Below are 6,505 nucleotides of genomic sequence, written 5' to 3'. Positions count from 1 at the left end.
GTAATACTTTCACTATACAATTTTTATATGTGGCAATGTTGAAAGAGAAAAAGAATGAGAAGGTGGGCTCTAAGCAGTTCAGGTGGTTACCCCCAATACACACTACCATGCTTATCCTACTTGTTGAAGAGGCTATGAAAGGCAACAAGTCCTCAAACATTTTCAAGGTAGGCTCTTTTGCCACTGTAGCCAAGGCCATCTCTACTGAATTTGGGGTAGAGTGCTACCCCTCGTTTGTGGAGAATCGGCTGCGTACATTGAGGATTATGTGGAGTACCATCCAGACTCTTCGGAAGAAGAGTAGATTTGGATGGGAGAACAACCTCAAGATGATCACATGCGACGCCAAGACCTATCAGGAGGAAGTTATGGTATGGCTTCCAACAATATTTTGTTAATATAGTCTTATTTTGATGCTCCTGCGATGTGTACTGAGTTATGTTAGTAAATATTGATTATATGAGTGAATATGGCATCTATATGAGTCAATTTTAATTATTAGAGTGAATATTCAATTTTCTACGTTCCTTTTTCCCTTACAGGCGCATCATAAGCATGCCGAGTTTTTGAACAAAATGATAGAGATGTACGATAAGTTGGCCCTTGTAGTGAGTAAGGATATGGCATAAGCGGCTTTGCTAAGTCATACGTTGATTTTGACACACAGTAAGAGAATGATGGTGACACTAAGAATGTAGCTGACAATAACGAGGAGGGTGTGGTGGATAAGGGGGACAAGGGGAAGAATGTGGTAGAATCATCCACCACCAAGTCCACAGCTTCAAAGTCCTGCAAGAGAAGTTGTGCACCTCCCAATGATGATAATGTTCTCACTGATTTGTCTAATCAACTTAAGGAAATTGTTGTGGCCTTGAAAGAAATCAATTGAGGGCTTGTTGATTACACCAGTCTTTACTCTGAGGTGATAGCCATGGCGTCAGATGGGTATAGTAAAGATATGCTCACAATTGCCTTTAATCATCTGTGTGAAAATAAGAAGGCAACTGGAGGATTTCTGGTCAAGAATGCTAAGTTGAGGAGGCTTTGGATGGATAGTTATTTTTTACTCAACTCTAACGACACTGTTTGGTGTTGACTGTTATGGTAGTTTTTCTTTTTGGTAATATGTCGTAGTACTAGTATTCACCTCTGATTGTACCATATATGTGATAGTATTGTATTATCTGTAAACATCAGCTTGTATAAGCAGGCTATGTATGTATTTCTAACCTTGGACATATGATGATGGTATGTATTTTTTGTGGATTGTTATGCTCCAAGGGATAACAGTTACATACCTTGACTATAGGATGTAATATTTTGTGTGCTTAGGATGATACAATTACCCAAGTTATGTATGTTTAGTGTAAGCATGTAGGGCACATGTGTACTATTTAGATACCACGTGTAGGTGTCATTTTTGTAGACCATGGAGGCTCAACTCCAATGGTGAATGCTACATTATGTGATTATTGATATGAATATTATGAAAATATTTATTAGATGCTCTTTGTTCATGTTGAAGTAGATGAGTACAATATTTGTGTAGATTGTTACAGGAATGTAGGTTTCTATTTGCTGTTCATTTCATATTTTCCGATTTTTTTTTTAACAAACCAAACATGGGAACATGAATATAGTAAAACTATTTCTGCAGCAGCCAAACACTAGAAATTGTTTTCTGCCATGTTTTCCATGGCGCAACCAAACACATTGAAAGCATTTTCCTTACCAAAAAAATATTTTCCCCTGAATCCATTTTACACTCGAAAATGAATTTACATAAAGTCAAATGCAGCCTTTAAGTAGTGAGTTTATGTGAAACTAATAGGCAAGTCAAACTTTTATGTAAAGTTGTAGTACAATTGTTGTGGTCCTAGAAGAACTCAGTTAAATAAATTTACATATGTTAAATTATTATTTAAAAATTATATTAAAATTTTGATTATTAGAAAAAAGTATAATTTTTAATATTACAATGCTCATAAATCTCATTAACTCAAATAATGTAATTACAAATATAATGTAATTATTAATTATTAACATAGATTTGTAAGTGATTTTTTTTTAATTTGCATGTAAACACCCCATTATGCAACTAAGAATGGGTTCAAAAAATTTGGTATACTCCTTAAATAGCTTGTTATGGGTCATGCCATCATCTCAATCTAAATCATCCTTAGATGACTTACCATTTACACTCTTGTTAACCTCATTAGCCCTTCCAATTGAGGCTGCAAACGCCAAGAAGTTACATTCTCATCCCTACAATCATCTGACTTTTCACTCTCACACTAATCACCCATAGTCACATTCATAGTTTATCATTGGGGATTTTATAATTTGGATTATTTTCTCAAACATGCATCAAATATCCTAAAGTTTTTTTTTTTTCCCTTCCTCTAGAGTCTTTCCTAGGCTAAGAATTCTCACTAGATTTACTATTGGGTTGTTCACGATTAGGGATCTTTTTACCTAGATTAAAACTAGAGTTTTCTATGTTAATAAATTTGACACAAAATTCATCAAAGGTTTCAAACTAATTTCCTCAAACTTCTAAAGCTTTGATTTCTTTACATTTTTAGTCTCCTCGTGAGTTATTTCTAGAATATCCCAAGTCTCCATGGCATTCTCACACAAGGAGATTATCTTAAACTATTCTTGGGATACAACCATAAAAATTACATTCTATCCTTTATTACTCCAATTGCACTCATTCAACTAATCTTTAGACAATTTCTCTACCTTGGTTTGTCTTTTGTTCCATCGTTTTTTAGTTGACAGCCATACTCTCTAATCTAAGGATTTAAGGAACTATTTCATGCTAATCTTTCAATAGGCATAATAATTTCCATCAAAGTGAGAAGAAACTGTGAGGGATTTGCTTTAATCATGACAACTGGGATCAAGGATCACACTTAGAAGTTATCTAAACTAAGTGAACATAAGCTCTATAAGTGATACTGTCCACTAAGATGCCTTCACCTGCCATTCTATTAAAAGTCCCTATTGCTTCATTTGCTTGTTGAAGTTTAAACAAGCTGTGAAGAATTGCGTTATATGTCATAACACCAGACCTAGCAACTCGTTCTGGCATTATGTGATGCAAAAAGTTGAAAACTTCCTAGGCTCTTCCAACATTTAATAAACCACATATGATAGTAGTGAAGTTCACAGCATCTGGGGCACAAAATTTGCCTAATATCATATCATTTAATACCTTTAAAGCTTCTTCAATCCTCCCCACCTTATAATACCCATTTATAACTGTGTTCAAGGTAATGACATTAGGCTGATACTGGTTCTGAAGCATAAAAGCAAGAGCATTCAAAAGCTCCATTAGGTTATTCATAAAACAAAGAGTTTTTAAATATATATTGAACATTATAGTTTTTTGACTTTTGTCCACACCCTTCTTATTCATCATATATTGGAGAAGATTTCTTGCTTTTTAGAAGTTCTTAGAGGTCAAATTCTTTGCAACGACCTTCTACTAGACCCTAATATGCATACTTGGATGTTAGGTACCCAAACTCAATCCCTTCCTCCAGCAAGTAATATGCCCTCATATAACCTCTCTCCTTGCATAGTCTATGTATGATAGTATTGTACAATGCTAAACTTGGAAAAAACCCCCCTCTTCCTCATTACGTAAACAAATCCTTGAGTCCCATGATGCCTTTCGGCTTTACAAAGTGAATCTATCATCTATCCGTAAAAGAATTCCTTAGACACATTCTTCCCTTGAGACATATCTTCCACAATCCTAAACGCTTCCTTAAAAAACCCTTCTCTACACACAGGATCACCCAAGCAAAAGCAGCATTTCTCAAAGGCAAGTCCTCACTCATCCTCTCCCAAATGTGCACATCAATTCCCACCCACCTCATGATACATTATATGTTAGAAAACTGGGTACTACCCCATTCTCACCCATTTCATCAAACACCTTCTAGGCGTTACCCAATTCACCAATTCGAACCCCATATCTCTTGTTTAACACCAATTGAGTTGGTTTGTTTATGTGTGTGTATACATAACTTGTGAAATTTTAAAATCCTCACAAGTGCACTAACAATACCGATGTATAGTTTAACAGGAGCGATGTTAAATCCACAGAGACTTGTGTAGTTGTAGGAAAATTAACCAAAATCTAAACTAAATAAATCATACTCTAGTTCAACAAAAATATGATTTTTCAGATATAAAATCAAACTAAGAATACAAGTAATCTAAATAGGAAGTAATCAAAAGTAGTAAGCTACCAAAAGAAAAGAACCAATGTTTTGGAATCCACTATGTTAATTCAAAACAACATATGCTCATCATTATGGGTTGTTGATTTTCTCTACTCAAGGCTCTCAATCCATGAAGAAGCGGAGTAAAATAAGAGGACATGCCAAGCCTATGGTACTAACGAGGTGGACCAACCAAACATTGTAAGAGAAGAGAATTTGACCCTACTCAAAGACCCAGGATTCCAACCCAGCAATGTCATTCACTGCGAATTAGTGCTTGGCCTATAAGACACAAATCTCGGCTTACCTGACAATATAGAAATGAGCCGAAGAATGTATGCAGTATGATCGAAACATGATTGGTGAACCATAGAAGATAGCGCCTAAATCCAGCGACAGTTAACTCCACATTAAATAGATGTTCCCATCTTATAGGGCAATATTTATTACCGATTGACCGGCCTAAATAGTCATCCCACTAAAACGTGGAGGAAACACCTAATGAGACGAGTATCTTCTAACTCTCATCACCAAAATCCACTATTGAAGGAAGGGCTAACTAGTATAAATAGAACCTTTCTCCACCTGAGAAAGGGGTCCAAAAAAAAGGGGAGAAAATATATGTCTGGGGGAGACAACAACTATGAGAGAGAAACTGTAATCCTTTGTATAAAATTACTTCTTCAGCAAGACCGAGGATAATAATAGGAATAGATCCCTTTTTTTGTCTTATTGCACTTCAGTGTCCTTTAATCCGATTACCCATTTAGGGTGAGTTTGGTTCAGCTTTTTGTAAAAGTGCATAATGAAAAAGTGAAGTTTTGTTAAAAGTGCATAATGAAAAAGTGGAGTTTCAAAAAACTGAGTGTTTGGTAAAAGCTGTTAAAAAGTGCATAATGAAAAAACTGAGTGTTTGGTAAAAACTGTTAAAAAGTGTATAATGAAAAAGTTGAGAGATAAATTACCAAAAAGGACAATGTATATATAAGAGAATTTATTTCATACTTTTTTTTTTTTTTTGTTGGATGTGAGTTTATTTCATCTATTTCATATACTTACTAAAAGATAATAATAATAATAATAATAATAATAATAATAATAATAATAATATATTATTAGTATTATTTTAACAGACTCAATAGCAAAGGTTGATGTCTTTCTGATTTTCTATTTTCCCTAGTGCAATTAAGGGGTTCCTAAATTGTGAATACTGTATGTTTTCAGCCAATAAAAAAAATTAAAAAAAAAAACTATAAATCAGACAAAAAATGAGCCAAGCTAATTAGATGTAGCACAAAAGGAAAATGAAAATCCATAAAGAATGTCACCCCAGTCTAATGTACTATAAGGAAAAAACTTCATAAACAAACAAGGCCAAGAACTGTTCTGGTCAATCTCAAATGTCATTTCCTCATGCAGGTAAGAATTAAACGCAGCACATTTCATTTAGGGCCAATAATACCAACGGAATAGTAGATGATCATGGGTCCAACCCTGGATCCAAACAAGAAATCAAGTTGCTATTAAGAAAATGGAAATGCTCTCTATGTTAGAATGAGAAAATTAAACATGTAAGTGAAGATTAAAAAACTTAAATATTACATATTATTAAAAACATGTACAGATTATCAATGTAAAATTTGAAGCCACCCTCCGGTCACTTCTCAGCCTGTTTGTGCACAAGAATATCGTTCACAAGGATAAAGCTTTGAGACTGCACATGAATCAGATATTCCAGCTACTAGGTCCACCAAAACTTTCTCAGAAGATGTAGCTACCTATTTCCTGCAAAACCAGCAATGTTAGAGATTGATTGATTCCAAAAGATTTATTTATGTTTTTATTTTTTAAACATGACACTCATATATGAAGTCAGTGAAGAAGCAAAATAGACTCTGAAAATAGCTGAACCTTGCAAGAAATTAGAAATGATCCCTATATCAGTGACTAATTTTCTCGGCTCCCAATCCCAACTCAAAACAAAGCCCGTCACTTTTCCTTAACATTCAAATACTGAAAACCTATCATTAAGCCATAAATTGGGCATGTAATTGCCACATCAATCATGATATGAATCCAACTAAATCCAGCTGAAAAGGATAGCGCCCAAACAATTAATTTAAACAAACTTCAGTACTGTTCTTATTCAACCGAACAGCTTATCGGCTTATCAGTCAAACTTATCATGCCTTACACAAAGTTTATGTAAAGCCACCAATTCCTAAATTTATGATAAGCCATCAATCATTAGAGCTATGGTTGCTAAT

The 6,505-nt window shown here is 34.4% G+C and overlaps 1 pseudogene; it reads right to left on the bottom strand.

Annotated features, from left to right (window-relative positions):
• Positions 1–2,929: 2,929 nt before the first annotated feature.
• LOC126704049 (pentatricopeptide repeat-containing protein At3g18020-like) lies at positions 2,930–4,595 on the bottom strand (annotated as a pseudogene).
• Between the last annotated feature and the right edge of the window lie 1,910 nt (positions 4,596–6,505).

Source organism: Quercus robur, chromosome 10, assembly GCF_932294415.1.
Source record: "Quercus robur chromosome 10, dhQueRobu3.1, whole genome shotgun sequence".
Classification (NCBI taxonomy): Eukaryota; Viridiplantae; Streptophyta; class Magnoliopsida; order Fagales; family Fagaceae; genus Quercus; species Quercus robur.
This window is presented reverse-complemented; position numbering and strand designations above follow the sequence as displayed.